Here is a 17,883-nt window from a genome sequence, read left to right as displayed (position 1 = left end):
CACCACCGGTTGGGCTCGAACCTCCAACATTTCGGTTAACAGCCGATCACGCTAGCCAATTGCGCCACGGAGACAGTCGTGCTCCACTCTCACCAGCATCAGAACATATATTCAAAGCTATCAGCGCAAAGAAAAAAGCAACACACCACTCATGGCAGGGCTCGAAACTCCAAACTTTCGGTTAACAACCGATGCAGCTATTCAATTGCGCCACGGAGACAGTCGTGCTCCACTCTCACCACCATCAGAACATATCTTCAAAGCTATCAGCGCAAAGAAAAAAGCAACACACCACTCCCAGTATAGCTCGAACCTCCAACTTTTCGGTTAACAGCCGATCGCGCTAGCCAATTGCGCCACATAGACAGTCGTGCTCCACACTCACCAACATCAGAACATATCTTCAAATCTATCAGCGCAAAGAAAAAAGCAACACACCACTTATAGGAGGGCTCGAACCTCCAACCTTTCGGTTAACAGCCGATTCAGCTAGTCAATTGCGCCAAGGAGATAGTCTTGCTCCACTCTAACCACCATCAGAACATATCTTCAAAGTTATCAGCCCAAAGAAAAAAAAGCGCCGCAACACCACCGGGTGGGCTCTAACCTCCAACCTTTCGGTTAACAGCCGATCGCTCTAGCCAATTGCGCCACGGAGACAGTCCTGCTCCACTCTCACCACCATCAGAACATATTTTCAAAGCTATCAGCCCAAAGAAAAAAAAGCGCCGCACCACCACCGGTTGGGCTCGAACCTCCAACCTTTCGGTTAACAGTCGATCGCGCTAGCCAATTGCGCCACGGAGACAGTCGTGCTCCACTCTCACCAGCATCAGAACATATCTTCAAAGCTATCAGCGCAAAGAAAAAAGCAACACACCACTCATGGCAGGGCTCGAAACTCCAAACTTTCGGTTAACAACCAATTCAGCTAGTCAATTGCGCCACGGAGACAGTCGTGCTCCACTCTCACCACCATCAGAACATATCTTCAAAGCTATCAGCCCAAAGAAAAAAAAGCGCCGCACCACCACCGGGTGGGCTCGAACCTCCAACCTTTCGGTTAACAGCCGATCGCGCGAGCCATTTGCGTCACGGAGACAGTCGTGCTCCACTCTCACCACCATCAGAACATTTCTTCAGAGCTATCAGCCCAAAGAAAAAAAGCGCCGCACCACCACCGGGTGGGCTCGAAAACCTCCAACCTTTCGGTTAACAGCCGATCGCGCTAGCCAAGTGTGCCACGGAGACAGTCGTGCTCCACTTTCACCAGCATCAGAACATATCTTCAAAGCTATCAGCGCAAAGAAAAAAGCAACACACCACTCCCGGTAGGGCTCGAAACTCCAACCTTTCGGTTAACAGCCGATCGCGCTACCCAATTGCGCCACGGAGACAGTCCTGCTCCACTCTCACCACCATCAGAACATATCTTCAATGCTATCAGCCCGAAGAAAAAGAAGCGCCGCACCACCACCGGGTGGGCTCGAACGTCCAACCTTTCGGTTAACAGCCGATCGCGGTAGCCCATTTGCGCCACTGAGACAGTCGTGCTTCACTCTCACCACCATCAGAACATATCTTCAAAGGTATGAGCGCAAAGAAACAAGCAACGCACCAATCCCGGAAGGGCTCGAAACTCCAACCTTTTGGTTAACACCCGATCACGCTAGCCGATTGCGCCACAGAGACAGTCCTGCTCCACCCTCATCACCATCACAACATATCTTTAAAGCTATCAGCGCAAAGAAAAAAGCGACACACCACTCCCGGGAGGGCTCGAAACTTCAATTTTCCGGTTAACAGCCGAACGTGCTAGCCAATTGCGCCACGAAGACAGTCATGCTCCAATCTCACCACCATCAGAACATATCTTCAAAGTTATCAGCCCAAAGAAAAAGAAGCGCCGCACCACCACCGGGTGGGCTCGAACCTCCCATTTTTCGGTTAACAGCTGATCGCGCTAGCCAATTGCGCCACGGAGACAGTCCTGCTCCACTCTCACCACCATCAGAACATATCTTCAAAGCTATAAGCCCAAAGAAAAAAAAAGCGCCGCACCACCACCAGTTGGGCTCGAACCTCCAACCTTTCGGTTAACAGCAGATCGCGCTAGCCAATTGCGCCACGGAGACAGTCGTGCTCCACTCTCACCACCATCAGAACATATCTTCAAAGCTATCAGCGCAAAGAAAAAAGCAACACACCACTCATGGCAGGGCTCGAAACTCCAAACTTTCGGTTAACAACCGATTCAGCTATTCAATTGCGCCACGGAGACAGTCGTACTCCATTCTCACCACCATCATAACATATCTTCAAAGCTATCAGCGCAAAGAAAAAAGCAACACACCACTCCCGGTAGAGCTCGAACCTCAAACTTTTCGGTTAACAGCCGATCGCGCTAGCCATTTGCGCCACGGAGACAGTCCTGCTGCACTCTCACCACCATCAGAACATATCTTCAAAGCCATCAGCCCAAAGAAAAAAAAGCGCCGCACCACCACCGGGTGGGCTCGAAACTCAAACGTTTCGGTTAACAGCCGATCGCGCTAGCCCATTTGCGCCACTGAGACAGTCGAGCTTCACTCTCACCACCATCAGAACATATCTTCAAAGGTATCAGCGCAAAGAAACAAGCAACGCACCACTCCCGGAAGGGCTCAAAACTCCAACCTTTTGGTTAACACCCGATCACGCTAGCCAATTGCGCCACGGAGACAGTCCTGCTCCACCCACATCACCATCACAACATATCTTTAAAGCTATCAGCGCAAAGAAAAAAGCGACACACCACTCCCGGGAGGGCTCGAAACTTCAATTTTCCGGTTAACAGCCGAACGTGCTAGCCAATTGCGCCACGAAGACAGTCATGCTCCAATATCACCACCATCAGAACATATCTTCAAAGTTGTCAGCCCAAAGAAAAAAAAGCACCGCACCACCACCGGGTGGGCTCGAACCTCCCATTTTTCGGTTAACAGCTGATCGCGCTAGCCAATTGCGCCACGGAGACAGTCCTGCTCTACTCTCACCACCATCAGAACATATATTCAAAGCTATCAGCCCAAAGAAAAAAAAGCGCCGCACCACCACCGGTTGGGCTCGAACCTCCAACCTTTCGGTTAACAGCCGATCACGCTAGCCAATTACGCCACGGAGAGAGTCGTGCTCCACTCTCACCAGCATCAGAACATATCTTCAAAGCTATCAGCGCAAAGAAAAAAGCAACACACCACTCATGGCAGGGCTCGAAACTCCAAACTTTCGGTTAACAACCGATTCAGCTATTCGATTGCGCCACGGAGACAGTCGTGCTCCACTCTCACCACCATCAGAACATATCTTCAAAGCTATCAGCGCAAAGAAAAAAGCAACAAGCCACTTATAGGAGGGCTCGAACCTCCAACCTTTCGGATAACAGCTGATTCAGCTAGTCAATTGCGCCAAGGAGACAGTCTTGCTCCACTCTAACCACCATCAGAACATATCTTCAAAGTTATCAGCCCAAAGAAAAAAAAGCGCCGCAACACCACCGGGTGGGCTCGAAACTCCAACCTCTTGGTTAACAGCCGATCGCGCTAGCCAATTGCGCCACGGAGACTGTCCTGCTCCACTCTCACCACCATCAGAACATATTTTCAAAGCTATTAGCGCAAAGAAAAAAGCAACACACCACTCCCGGGAGGGTTCGAAACTCCAAGTTTTTCATAAACAGCCGAACGTGCGACCCAATTGCGCCACGGAGACAGTCGTGCTCCACTCTCACCACCGTCAGAACATATCTTCAAAGATATCAGCCCAAAGAAAAAAAAGCGCCGCACCACCACCAGGTGGGCTCGAACCTCCCATTTTTCGATTAACAGCTGATCGCGCTGGCCAATTGCTCCACGGAGACAGTCCTGCTCAACACTCAACACCATCAGAACATATCTTCAAAGCTATCAGCCTAAAGAAAAAAAAGCGCCGCCCCACCACCAGGAGGGCTCGAACCTCCAACCTTTCAGTTAACAGCCGATCTCGCTAGCCAATTGCGCCACGGAGACAGTCGTGCTCCACTCTCACCACCATCAGAACATATCTTCAAAGCTTTCAGCCCGAAGAAAAAAAAGCAACACACCACTCCCGGGGGGGCTCGAAACTTCAAATTTTCGGTTAACAGCCGAACGTTCTATCCAACTGCGCCACGGAGACAGTCTTGCTCCAATCTCACCACCGTCAGAACATTTCTCCAAAGCTATCAGCGCAAAGAAAAAGAAGCGCCGCACCACCACCGGGTGGGCTCGAAACTCCAACTTTTTGGTTAACAGCCGATCGCGCCAGCCAACTGCGCCACGGAGACAGTCGTGCTCTACTCTCACCACCATCAGAACATATCTTCAAAGCTATCAGCCTAAAGAAAAAAAGCGCCGCACCACCACCGGGTGGGCTCGAAACTCCAACATTTCGGTTAACAGCCGTTCGCGCTAGCCAATTGCGCCACGGAGACAGTCGTGCTCCACTCTCACTACCGTCAGAACATTTCTCCAATGCTATCAGCGCAAAGAAAAAAAAACGACACACCGTCCCCGGGTGGGCTCAAACCTCCAACCTTTTGGTTAACAGCTAATCACGCTAGCCATTTGCGCCGCGGAGATAGTCCTGCTCCACTCTCACTACCATCAGAACATTCCTTCAGAGCTATCAGCCAAAACAAAAAAAAAGCGCCGCACCACCACCGGGTGGGCTCAAAACTCCAACCTTTCAGTTAACAGCCGATCGCGCTAGCCAATTGCGCCACGGAGACTGTCCTGCTCCACTCTCACCACCATCAGAACATATTTTCAAAGCTATTAGCGCAAAGAAAAAAGCAACACACCCCTCCCGGGAGGGTTCGAAACTCCAAGTTTTTGATAAACAGCCGAACGTGCTACCCAATTGCGCCACGGAGACAGTCGTGCTCCACTCTCACCACCGTCAGAACATATCTTCAAAGTTATCAGCCCAAAGAAAAAACAGCGCCGCACCACCACCAGGTGGGCTCGAACCTCCCGTTTTTCGGTTAACAGCTGATCGCGCTGGCCAATTGCTCCACGGAGACAGTCCTGCTCAACACTCACCACCATCACAACATATCTTCAAAGCTATCAGCCCAAACAAAAAAAGCGCTGCACCACCACCGGGTGGGCTCGAACCTCCATCCTTTCGGGTAACAGCCGATCGCGCTAGCCAATTGCGCCACGGAGACTCTCACCACCATCAGAACATATCTTCAAAGCTATCAGCACAAAGAAAAAAGCAACACACCACTCCCGGCAGGGCTCGTAACTCCAACCTTTCGGTTAACAGCCCATCGCGCTAGCCAATTGCGCCACGGAGACAGTCCTGCTCCACTCTCACCACCATCAGAACATATCTTCAAAGCTATCAGCCCAAAGAAAAAAAAGCGCCGCACCAACACCGGGTGGGCTCGAACCTCCAACCTTTCGGGTTAACAGCCGGTCGCGCTAGCCAATTGCGCCACGGAGACAGTCGTGCTCCACACTCACCACCATCAGAACATATCTTCAAAGCTATCAGCGCAACAAAAAAAGCAACACACCACTCACGGGAGGGCTCGAAACTCTAACATTTTTATTAACAGCCAATTCAGCTAGTCAATTTCGCCACGGAGACAGTCTTGCTCCACTCTCACCACCATCAGAACATATCTTCAAAGCTATCAGCCCCCCAAAAAAAAAGCGCCGCACCACCACCAAGTGGGCTCGAACCTCCAACTTTCCGGTTAACAGCCAATTGCGCTAGCCAATTGCGCCACGGAGACAGTCCTGCTCCACTCTCACCACCATCAGAACATATCTTCAAAGCTATCAGCCCAAAGAAAAAAAAGCGCCGCACCAACACCGGGTGAGCTCGAACCTTCAACATTTCGGGTTAACAGCCGATCGCGCTAGCCAATTGCGCCACGCAGACAGTCGTGCTCCACACTCACCACCATCAGAACATATCTTCAAAGCTATCAGCGCAAAGAAAAAAGCAACACACCACTCACGGGATGGCTCGAAACTCCAACCTTTTGATTAACAGCCGATTCAGCTAGTCAATTTCGCCAAGGAGACAGTCTTGCTCCACTCTCACCACCATCAGAACATATCTTCAAAGCTATCAGCCCAAAGAAAAAAAGCGGCGCACCAACACCGGGTGGGCTCAAACCTCCAACATTTTGGGTTAACAGCCGATCGCGCTAGCCAATTGCGCCACGCAGACAGTCGTGCTCCACACTTACCACCATCAGAACATATCTTCAAAGCTATCAGCGCAAAGAAAAAAGCAACACACCACTCACGGGATGGCTCGAAATTCCAACTTTTCGGTTAACAGCCGATCGCGCTAGCCAATTGTTCCATGGAGACAGTCCTGCTCCACTCTCACCTCCATCAGAACATATCTTCAAAGCTATCAGCCCAAAGAAAAAAAAAGCGCCGCACCACCACCGGGTGGGCTCGAACCTCCAACTTTTCGGTTTACAGCCGATCGCGCTAGCCATTTGCGTCACGGAGACAGTCGTGCTCCACTCTTACCACCGTCAGAACATTTCTTCAGAGCTATCAGCCCAAAGAAAAAAGCAACACACCACTCCCGGGAGGGCTCGAAACTCCAACATTTTGTCTAACAGCCGATCACGCTAGCCAATCGCGCCACGGAGACAGTCCTGCTCCTCTCTCATCACCATCAGAACGTATCTTCAAAGCTATCAGCCTAAAGAAAAAAAAGCGCCGCCCCACCACCAGGTGGGCTCGAACCTCCAACCTTTCAGTTAACATCCGATCGCGCTAGCCAATTGCGCCATAGAGACAGTCGTGCTCCACTCTCACCACCATCAGAACATATCTTCAAAGCTATCAACGCAAAGAAAAAGGCAACACACCACTCCCGGGAGGGCTCGAACCTCCAACCGTTTGGTTAATAGCCGATCGCGCTAGCCAATTGCGCCACGGAGACAGTCCTGCTCCACTCTCACCACCATCAGAACATATCTTCAAAGCTTTCAGCCCGAAGAAAAAAAGCAACACACCACTCCCGGGGGGCTCGAAACTTCAAACTTTCGGTAACAGCCGAACGTGCTATCCAACTGCGCCACGGAGACAGTCTTGCTCCAATCTCACCACCGTCAGAACATTTCTCCAAAGCTATCAGCGCAAAGAAAAAGAAGCGCCGGACCACCACCGGGTGGGCTCGAAACTCCAACATTTCGGTTAACAGCCGATCACGCCAGCCAACTGCGCCACGGAGACAGTCGTGCTCTACTCTCACCACCATCAGAACATATCTTCAAAGCTATCAGCCTAAAGAAAAAAAGCGCCGCACCACCACCGGGTGGGCTCGAAACTCCAACCATTCGGTTAACAACCGATCGCGCTAGCCAATTGCGCCGCGGAGACAGTCCTCTCCACTCTCACCACCATCAGAACTTCAAAGCTATCAGCCCAAAGAAAAAAAGCGCCGCACCACCACCGAGTGGGCTCGAACCTCCAGCCTTTCAGTTAACAGCCGATCGCGCTAGCCAATTGCGCCACGGAGACAGTCGTGCTCCACTCTCACTACCGTCAAAACATTTCTCCAATGCTATCAGCGCAAAGAAAAAAAAACGACACACCGTCCCCGGGTGGGCTCAAACCTCCAACCTTTTGGTTAACAGCTAATCACGCTAGCCAATTGCGCCACGCAGATAGTCCTGCTCCACTCTCACTACCATCAGAACATATCTCCAAAGCTATCAGCCCAAAGAAAAAAAACGCCGCACCACCACCAGGTGGACTCGAATCTCCACCTTTCGGTTAACAGCCGATCGCGCTAGCCAATTGTGCCACGGAGACAGTCCTGCTCCACTCTCACCCACGTCAGAACATATCTTCAAAGTTATCAGCCCAAAGAAAAAAAAGCGCCGCACCACCACCGGGTGGGCTCCAACCTCCCATTTTTCGGTTAAAAGCTGATCGCGCTAGCCAATTGCTCCACGGAGACAGTCCTGCTCCACTCTCACCACCATCACAACATATCTTCAAAGCTATTAGCGCAAAGAAAACAAAAGCGCCGCACCACCACCGGGTGGGCTCGAAACTCCAACCTTTCGGTTAACAGCCGATCGCGCTAGCCAATTGCGCCACAAAGACAGTCGTGCTCTACTCTCACCACCATCAGAACATATCTTCAAATCTATCAGACCAAAGAAAAAAAGCGCCGCACCACCACCGGGTGGGCTCGAAACTCCAACCTTTCGGTTAACAGCCAATCGCGCTAGCCAATTGCGCCAAGCAGACAGTCCTGCTCCACCTCTCACCACCATCAGAACATATCTACAAAGCTATCAGCGCAAAGAAAAAAGCAACACACCACTCCCGGGAGGGCTTGAACCTCCAACTTTTCGGTTAACAGCCGATCGCGCTAACCAATTGCGCCACGGAGACACTCCTGCTCCACTCTCACCACCATCAGAACATATCTTCAAAGCTATCAGCCCAAAGAAAAAAAAGCGCCGCACCACCACCGGGTGGGCTCGAACCTCCAACCTTTTGGTTAACAGCCGATCGCGCTCGCCATTTGCGCCACGGATACAGCCGTGCTCCACTCTCACCACCGTCAGAACATTTCTTCAGAGCTATCAGCCCAAAGAAAAAAAACGCCACACCACCATCGGGTGGGCTCGAACCTCCAACCTTTCGGTTAACAGCCGATCGCGCTAGCCAATTGCGCCGCGGAGACAGTCGTGCCCCACTTTCACCACCATCAGAACATATCTTCAAAGCTATCAGAGCAAAGAAAAAAGCAACGAACCACTCCCGGGAGGGCTCGAAACTCTAAACTTTCGGTTAACAGCCGATCGCGCTAGCCAATTGCGCCACGGTGACAGTCCTGCTACACTCTCACCACCACCAGAACATATCTTCAAAGCTATCAGCCCAAAGACAAAAAGCTCCGCACCACCACCGGGTGGGCTCGAAACTCCAACCTTTCGGTTAACAGCCGATCGCGCTAGCCAATCGCGCCAACAAGACAGTCCTGCTCCACTCTCACCACCATCAGAACATAATTCCAAAGCTATCAGCCCAATGAAAAAAAGCGCCGCACCACCACCGCGTGGGCTCGAACCTCCAACCTTTCGGTTAACAGCCGATCGCGCTAGCCAATTGCGCCAGGGAGACAGTCCTGCTCCACTCTCACCACCATCAGAACATATCCCCAAAGCTATCAGCCCAAAGAAAAAAGCAACACACCACTACAGGGAGGGCTCGAACCTCCAACCTTTTGGTTAACAGCCGATCGCGCTCGCCATTTGCGCCACGGATACAGCCGTGCTCCACTCTCACCACCGTCAGAACATTTCTTCAGAGCTATCAGCCCAAAGAAAAAAAACGCCGCACCACCATCGGGTGGGCTCGAACCTCCAAGCTTTCGGTTAACAGCCGATCGCGCTAGCCAATGGCGCCGCGGAGACAGTCGTGCCCCACTTTCACCACCATCAGAACATATCTTCAAAGCTATCAGAGCAAAGAAAAAAGCAACACACCACTCCCGGGAGGGCTCGAAACTCTAACCTTTCGGTTAACAGCCGATCGCGCTAGCCAATTGCGCCACGGTGACAGTCCTGCTCCACTCTCACCACCATCAGAACATATCTTCAAAGCTATCAGCCCAAAGAAAAAAAGCTCCCCACCACCACCGGGTGGGCTCGAAACTCCAAACTTTCGGTTAACAGCCGATCACGCTAGCCAATTGCGCCAAGGAGACAGTCCTGCTCCACTCTCACCACCATCAGAACATAATTTCAAAGCTATGAGCCCAAAGAAAAAAAGCGCCGCACCACCACCGCGTGGGCTCGAAACTCCAACTTTTCGGTTAACAGCCGATCGCGCTAGCCAATTGCGCCACGGAGACAGTCCTGCTCCACTCTCACCACCATCAGAACATATCTTCAAAGCTATCAGCCCAATAAAAAAAATCGCCGCACCCACACTGGGTGGGCTCGACCCTTCAACTTTTCGTTTAACAGCCGATCGCGCTAGCCAATTGCGCCACGGAGACAGTCATGCTCCACTCTCACCACCATCACAACATATCTTCAAAGCTATCAGCCCAAAGAAAAAAAACGCCGCACCACCATCGGGTGGGCTCGAACCTCCAAGCTTTCGGTTAACAGCCGATCGCGCTAGCCAATGGCGCCGCGGAGACAGTCGTGCCCCACTCTCACCACCATCAGAACATATCTTCAAAGCTATCAGCCCAAAGAAAAAAAAGCGCCGCACCAACACCAGGTGGGCTCGAACCTCCAACATTTCGAGTTAACAGCCGATCGCGCTAGCCAATTGCGCCACGCAGACAGTCGTGCTCCACACTCACCACCATCAGAACATATCTTCAAAGCTATCAGCGCAAAGAAAAAAGCAACACACCACTCACGGGATGGCTCGAAACTCCAAACTTTTGATTAACAGCCGATCGCGCTAGCCAATTGCGCCACGGAGACAGTCCTGCTCCACTCTCACCACCATCAGAACATATCTTCAAAGCTATCAGCCCAAAGAAAAAAAAAGCGCCGCACCAACACCGGGTGGGCTCGAACCTCCAACTTTTCGGTTAACAGCCGATCGCGCTAGCCATTTGCGTCACGGAGACAGTCGTGCTCCACTCTTAACACTGTCAGAACATTTCTTCAGAGCTATCAGCCCAAAGAAAAAGAAAGCTCCGCACCACCACCGGGTGGGCTCAAAACCTCCAACCTTTCGGTTAACAGCCGATCGCGCTAGCCAATTGCGCCACGGAGACAGCCCTGCTCCACTCTCACCACCATGAGAACATATCTTCAAAGCTATCAGCCCAAAGAAAAAGAAGCGCCGCACCACCACCGGGTGTGCTCGAACCTCCAACCTTTCGGTTAACAGCCGATCGCGCTAGCTGATTGCGCCACGGAGACAGTCGTGCTCCACTCTCACCACCATCAGAACATATATTCAAAGGTATCAGCGCAAAGAAAAAAGCAACACACCAATCCCGGGAGGGCTCGAAACTCCAACATTTTGTCTAACAGCCGATCACGCTAGCCAATTGCGCCACGAAGACAGTCCTGCTCCACTCTCATCACCATCAGAACATATCTTCAAAGCTATCAGCCCAAAGAAAAAAAGTGGCGCACCAACACCGGGTGGGCTCAAACCTCCAACATTTTGGGTTAACAGCCGATCGCGCTAGCCAATTGCGCCACGCAGACAGTCGTGCTCCACACTTACCACCATCAGAACATATCTTCAAAGCTATCAGCGCAAAGAAAAAGGCAACACACCACTCCCGGGAGGGCTCGAACCTCCAACCTTTCGGTTAACAACCGATCGCGCTAGGCAATTGCGCCACGGAGACAGTCCTGCTCCACTCTCACCACCATCAGAACATATCTTCAAAGCTTTCAGCCCGAAGAAAAAAAAGCAACACACCACTCCCGGGGGGGCTCGAAACTTCAAATTTTCGGTTAACAGCCGAACGTTCTATCCAACTGCGCCACGGAGACAGTCTTGCTCCAATCTCACCACCGTCAGAACATTTCTCCAAAGCTATCAGCGCAAAGAAAAAGAAGCGCCGCACCACCACCCGGGTGGGCTCGAAACTCCAACTTTTCGGTTAACAGCCGATCGCTCCAGCCAACTGCGCCACGGAGACAGTCGTGCTCTACTCTCACCACCATCAGAACATATCTTCAAAGCTATCAGCCTAAAGAAAAAAAGCGCCGCACCACCACCGGGTGGGCTCGAAACTCCAACATTTCGGTTAACAGCCGATCGCGCTAGCCAATTGCGGCACGGAGACAGTCCTCTCCACTCTCACCACCATCAGAACTTATCTTTAAAGCTATCAGCCCAAAGAAAAAAAGCGCCGCACCACCACCGAGTGGGCTCGAACCTCCAACTTTTCAGTTAACAACCGATCGCGCTTGCCAATTGCGCCACGGGGATAGTCCTGCTCCACTCTCACCACCATCAGAACATATCTTCAAAGCTAAACCCCCAAAGAAAAAAAAGCGCCTCACCACCAACAGGTGGGCTTGAACCTCCAGCCTTTCAGTTAACAGCCGATCGCGCTAGCCAATTGCGCCACGGAGACAGTCGTGCTCCACTCTCACTACCGTCAGAACATTTCTCCAATGCTATCAGCGCAAAGAAAAAAAAACGACACACCGTCCCCGGGTGGGCTCAAACCTCCAACCTTTTGGTTAACAGCTAATCACGCTAGCCATTTGCGCCACGGAGATAGTCCTGCTCCACTCTCACTACCATCAGAACATTCCTTCAGAGCTATCAGCCAAAACAAAAAAAAGCGCCGCACCACCACCGGGTGAGCTCGAAACTCCAACCTTTTGGTTAACAGCCGATCGCGCTAGCCAATTGCGCCACGGAGACTGTCCTGCTCCACTCTCACCACCATCAGAACATATTTTCAAAGCTATTAGCGCAAAGAAAAAAGCAACACACCACTCCCGGGAGGGTTCGAAACTCCAAGTTTTTGATGAACAGCCGAACGTGCTACCCAATTGCGCCACGGAGACAGTCGTGCTCCACTCTCACCACCGTCAGAACATATCTTCAAAGTTATCAGCCCAAACAAAAAAAGCGCTGCACCACCACCGGGTGGGCTCGAACCTCCATCCTTTCGGGTAACAGCCGATCGCGCTAGCCAATTGCGCCACGGAGACTCTCACCACCATCAGAACATATCTTCAAAGCTATCAGCACAAAGAAAAAAGCAACACACCACTCCCGGCAGGGCTCGTAACTCCAACCTTTCGGTTAACAGCCGATCGCGCTAGCCAATTGCGCCACGGAGACAGTCCTGCTCCACTCTCACCACCATCAGAACATATCTTCAAAGCTATCAGTCCAAAGAAAAAAAAGCGCCGCACCAACACCGGGTGGGGTCGAACCTCCAACCTTTCGGGTTAACAGCCGGTCGCGCTAGCCATTTGCGGCACGGAGACAGTCGTGCTCCACACTCACCACCATCAGAACATATCTTCAAAGCTATCAGCGCAACAAAAAAAGCAACACACCACTCACGGGAGGGCTCGAAACTCTAACATTTTTATTAACAGCCGATTCAGCTAGTCAATTTCGCCACGGAGACAGTCTTGCTCCACTCTCACCACCATCAGAACATATCTTCAAAGCTATTAGCCCAAAGAAAAAAAAAGCGCCGCACCACCACCAAGTGGGCTCGAACCTCCAACTTTCCGGTTAACAGCCAATTGCGCTAGCCAATTTCGCCACGGAGACAGTCCTGTTTCACTCTCACCACCATCAGAACATATCTTCAAAGCTATCAGCCCAAAGAAAAAAAAGCGCCGCACCAACACCGGGTGGGCTCGAACCTTCAACATTTCGGGTTAACAGCCGATCGCGCTAGCCAATTGCGCCACGCAGACAGTCATGCTCCACACTCACCACCATCAGAACATATCTTCAAAGCTATCAGCGCAAAGAAAAAAGCAACACACCACTCACGGGATGGCTCGAAACTCCAACCTTTTGATTAACAGCCGATTCAGCTAGTCAATTTCGCCAAGGAGACAGTCTTGCTCCACTATCACCACCATCAGAACATATCTTCAAAGCTATCAGCCCAAAGAAAAAAAGCGGCGCACCAACACCGGGTGGGCTCAAACCTCCAACATTTTGGGTTAACAGCCGATCGCGCTAGCCAATTGCGCCACGCAGACAGTCGTGCTCCACTCTCGCCACCATCAGAACATATCTTCAAAGCTATCAGCGCAAAGAAAAAAGCAACACACCACTCCCGGGAGGGTTCGAACCTCACACTTTTCGGTTAACAGCCGATCGCGCTAGCCAATTGTTCCACGGAGACAGTCCTGCTCGACTCTCACCTCCATCAGAACATATCTTCAAAGCTATCAGCCCAAAGAAAAAAAAAGCGCCGCACCACCACCGGGTGGGCTCGAACCTCCAACTTTTCGGTTTACAGCCGATCGCGCTAGCCATTTGCGTCACGGAGACAGTCGTGCTCCACTCTTACCACCGTCAGAACATTTCTTCAGAGCTATCAGCCCAAAGAAAAAAGCAACACACCACTCCCGGGAGGGCTCGAAACTCCAACATTTTGTCTAACAGCCGATCACGCTAGCCAATCGCGCCACGGAGACAGTCCTGCTCCACTCTCATCACCATCAGAACGTATCTTCAAAGCTATCAGCCTAAAGAAAAAAAAGCGCCGCCCCACCACCAGGTGGGCTCGAACCTCCAACCTTTCAGTTAACATCCGATTGCGCTAGCCAATTGCGCCATAGAGACAGTCGTGCTCCACTCTCACCACCATCAGAACATATCTTCAAAGCTATCAAGGCAAAGAAAAAGGCAACACACCACTCCCGGGAGGGCTCGAACCTACAACCGTTTGGTTAATAGCCGATCGCGCTAGCCAATTGCGCCACGGAGACAGTCCTGCTCCACTCTCACTACCATCAGAACATATCTTCAAAGCTTTCAGCCCGAAGAAAAAAAGCAACACACCACTCCCGGGGGGCTCGAAACTTCAAACTTTCGGTAACAGCCGAACGTGCTATCCAACTGCGCCACGGAGACAGTCTTGCTCCAATCTCACCACCGTCAGAACATTTCTCCAAAGCTATCAGCACAAAGAAAAAGAAGCGCCGGACCACCACCGGGTGGGCTCGAAACTCCAACATTTCGGTTAACAGCCGATCGCGCCAGCCAACTGCGCCACGGAGACCGTCGTGCTCTACTCTCACCACCATCAGAACATATCTTCAGAGCTATCAGCCCAAAGAAAAAGAAAGCTCCGCACCACCACCGGGTGGGCTCAAAACCTCCAACCTTTCGGTTAACAGCCGATCGCGCTAGCCAATTGCGCCACGGAGACAGCCCTGCTCCACTCTCACCACCATGAGAACTTATCTTCAAAGCTATCAGCCCAAAGAAAAAGAAGCGCCGCACCACCACCGGGTGTGCTCGAACCTCCAACCTTTCGGTTAACAGCCGATCGCGCTAGCTGATTGCGCCACGGAGACAGTCGTGCTCCACTCTCACCACCATCAGAACATATATTCAAAGGTATCAGCGCAAAGAAAAAAGCAACACACCAATCCCGGGAGGGCTCGAAACTCCAACATTTTGTCTAACAGCCGATCACGCTAGCCAATTGCGCCACGGAGACAGTCCTGCTCCACTCTCATCACCATCAGACCATATCTTCAAAGCTATCAGCCTAAAGAAAAAAAAGCGCCGCCCCACCACCAGGTGGGCTCGAACCTCCAACCTTTCAGTTAACAGCCGATCGCGCTAGCCAATTGCGCCACGGAGACAGTCGTGCTCCACTCTCACCACCATCAGAACATATCTTCAAAGCTATCAGCGCAAAGAAAAAGGCAACACACCACTCCCGGGAGGGCTCGAACCTCCAACCTTTCGGTTAACAACCGATCGCGCTAGGCAATTGCGCCACGGAGACAGTCCTGCTCCACTCTCACCACCATCAGAACATATCTTCAAAGCTTTCAGCCCGGAGAAAAAAAAAGCAACACACCACTCCCGGGGACGCTCGAAACTTCAAATTTTCGGTTAACAGCCGAACGTTCTATCCAACTGCGCCACGGAGACAGTCTTGCTCCAATCTCACCACCGTCAGAACATTTCTCCAAAGCTATCAGCGCGGAAAAAAATGAAGCGCCGCACCACCACCGGGTGGGCTCGAAACTCCAACTTTTCGGTTAACAGCCGATCGCTCCAGCCAACTGCGCCACGGAGACAGTCGTGCTCTACTCTCACCACCATCAGAACATATCTTCAAAGCTATCAGCCTAAAGAAAAAAAGCGCCGCACCACCACCGGGTGGGCTCGAAACTCCAACATTTCGGTTAACAGCCGATCGCGCTAGCCAATTGCGGCACGGAGACAGTTCTCTCCACTCTCACCACCATCAGAACTTATCTTTAAAGCTATCAGCCCAAAGAAAAAAAGCGCCGCACCACCACCGAGTGGGCTCGAACCTCCAACTTTTCAGTTAACAACCGATCGCGCTTGCCAATTGCGCCACGGGGATAGTCCTGCTCCACTCTCACCACCATCAGAACATATCTTCAAAGCTAAACGCCCAAAGAAAAAAAAGCGCCGCACCACCAACAGGTGGGCTTGAACCTCCAGCCTTTCAGTTAACAGCCGATCGCGCTAGCCAATTGCGCCACGGAGACAGTCGTGCTCCACTCTCGCCACCATCAGAACATATCTTCAAAGCTATCAGCGCAAAGAAAAAAGCAACACACCACTCCCGGGAGGGTTCGAACCTCCAACTTTTCGGTTAACAGCCGATCGCGCTAGCCAATTGTTCCACGGAGACAGTCCTGCTCGACTCTCACCTCCATCAGAACATATCTTCAAAGCTATCAGCCCAAAGAAAAAAAAAGCGCCGCACCACCACCGGGTGGGCTCGAACCTCCAACCTTTCAGTTAACATCCGATCGCGCTAGCCAATTGCGCCATAGAGACAGTCGTGCTCCACTCTCACCACCATCAGAACATATCTTCAAAGCTATCAACGCAAAGAAAAAGGCAACACACCACTCCCGGGAGGGCTCGAACCTCCAACCGTTTGGTTAATAGCCGATCGCGCTAGCCAATTGCGCCACGGAGACAGTCCTGCTCCACTCTCACCACCATCAGAACATATCTTCAAAGCTTTCAGCCCGAAGAAAAAAAGCAACACACCACTCCCGGGGGGCTCGAAACTTCAAACTTTCGGTAACAGCCGAACGTGCTATCCAACTGCGCCACGGAGACAGTCTTGCTCCAATCTCACCACCGTCAGAACATTTCTCCAAAGCTATCAGCACAAAGAAAAAGAAGCGCCGGACCACCACCGGGTGGGCTCGAAACTCCAACATTTCGGTTAACAGCCGATCGCGCCAGCCAACTGCGCCACGGAGACAGTCGTGCTCTACTCTCACCACCATCAGAACATATCTTCAGAGCTATCAGCCCAAAGAAAAAGAAAGCTCCGCACCACCACCGGGTGGGCTCAAAACCTCCAACCTTTCGGTTAACAGCCGATCGCGCTAGCCGATTGCGCCACGGAGACAGCCCTGCTCCACTCTCACCACCATGAGAACTTATCTTCAAAGCTATCAGCCCAAAGAAAAAGAAGCGCCGCACCACCACCGGGTGTGCTCGAAACTCCAACCTTTCGGTTAACAGCCGATCGCGCTAGCTGATTGCGCCACGGAGACAGTCGTGCTCCACTCTCACCACCATCAGAACATATATTCAAAGGTATCAGCGCAAAGAAAAAAGCAACACACCAATCCCGGGAGGGCTCGAAACTCCAACATTTTGTCTAACAGCCGATCACGCTAGCCAATTGCGCAACGGAGACAGTCCTGCTCCACTCTCATCACCATCAGACCATATCTTCAAAGGTATCAGCCTAAAGAAAAAAAAGCGCCGCCCCACCACCAGGTGGGCTCGAACCTCCAACCTTTCAGTTAACAGCCGATCGCGCTAGCCAATTGCGCCACGGAGACAGTCGTGCTCCACTCTCACCACCATCAGAACATATCTTCAAAGCTATCAGTGCAAAGAAAAAGGCAACACACCACTCCCGGGAGGGCTCGAACCTCCAACCTTTCGGTTAACAACCGATCGCGCTAGGCAATTGCGCCACGGAGACAGTCCTGCTCCACTCTCACCACCATCAGAACATATCTTCAAAGCTTTCAGTCCGAAGAAAAAAAAGCTCCGCACCACCACCGGGTGGGCTCAAAACCTCCAACCTTTCGGTTAACAGCCGATCGCGCTAGCCAATTGCGCCACGGAGACAGCCCTGCTCCACTCTCAC

The sequence above is a fragment of the Rhipicephalus microplus genome, unplaced genomic scaffold (assembly GCF_043290135.1).
Source record: "Rhipicephalus microplus isolate Deutch F79 unplaced genomic scaffold, USDA_Rmic scaffold_12, whole genome shotgun sequence".
Taxonomy (NCBI): domain Eukaryota; kingdom Metazoa; phylum Arthropoda; class Arachnida; order Ixodida; family Ixodidae; genus Rhipicephalus; species Rhipicephalus microplus.
Note: the sequence above shows the minus strand (reverse complement) of the source record.